This window comes from Lactuca sativa, chromosome 2, assembly GCF_002870075.4.
Source record: "Lactuca sativa cultivar Salinas chromosome 2, Lsat_Salinas_v11, whole genome shotgun sequence".
NCBI lineage: Eukaryota > Viridiplantae > Streptophyta > Magnoliopsida > Asterales > Asteraceae > Lactuca > Lactuca sativa.
In genome coordinates, this window is record NC_056624.2 from 143245296 (window position 1) to 143246306 (window position 1011).

The 1011-nt window shown below is 37.9% G+C and overlaps 1 pseudogene; it reads right to left on the reverse strand.

Moving 5' to 3' along the window:
• Nucleotides 1-365: 365 nt before the first annotated feature.
• On the reverse strand, nt 366-753 carry LOC122196733 (NADH-ubiquinone oxidoreductase chain 1-like; annotated as a pseudogene).
• Nucleotides 754-1011: the final 258 nt, after the last annotated feature.

The window sequence follows — 1011 nt, forward strand, 5'->3', positions numbered from 1 at the left end:
GGTAACCTAAGGCCTCCGTGAATACCATAGATGCTTCTAATAACATTACTCCACAATGAGTTGAGATCTTTAAAAAACCTCCAACGGCATTTCAATAAAAACTCTGTATTAAACACCTTTAAACTCCCAATATCTAATCCCCCTCTCACTTTAGAGTTAAGAGCTACCTCCCACTTTACCCAAGAAATCTTCAACAAGGTTAGCTCTAGATGCAATTCTCTCCACGACCCTATTGATGAATGAAAGAAAGGCTTTGTGAGCCATGTAATCCCACACCTATGTAGAGTGGATCGTTCAACACCTACGGCACAAACCCATTTTTGACCTAATGGTCCTAGTATCATAGGCGATCGAACGGTCACCTCTTAATTACTTGACCGACCTCCTTTAATAATTCCATAAACACCTAGTGAAGATATGGAAAACAAATAAATAGCCCTATGTTCGGATTTGACACTACCATACCATAATCAAAAGGTACAATGACCAGAGCGACCAGACTTAACATAAATATAGCCACTGGAGCCATTCTAAAAAGGGAGAAATTTTCACTACTTGTTGAAATAGGTTCTTTTACAATCAATTTAAAACCATCTACTAGAGGTTGTAACAATCCAAATGATCCCACTACATCAAGACCCTTTCGACGTTGCACAAAATCCGTTACTGTACGTTTAGCTAGCACTAAAAGGCTACTCCTAGTAGAAGTGGTAAAATTATTCCAATTATTTTAGCTAGAACTGCGATGTACATTTTATATTTTCTATTCACTCATGATCTGGCTAAGTCGACCCGATCATGATATTTCACTCATGATCTGGCTTGGTCGACCCAATCATGTTATTGAAGGATGGTACCTTTTCTTGAAAAAGAAAGGAAATTCTATTTCTTCTTCCTAGCCTGTCTAAGAAGGTGCAGTCAGTAAGCTCTCACTTATCTTTTTCATTTACAGATATAGATAGATAAGAAAAGATGTCAGCCTCTGTTTTCTCACGGAACACTCATTTAATG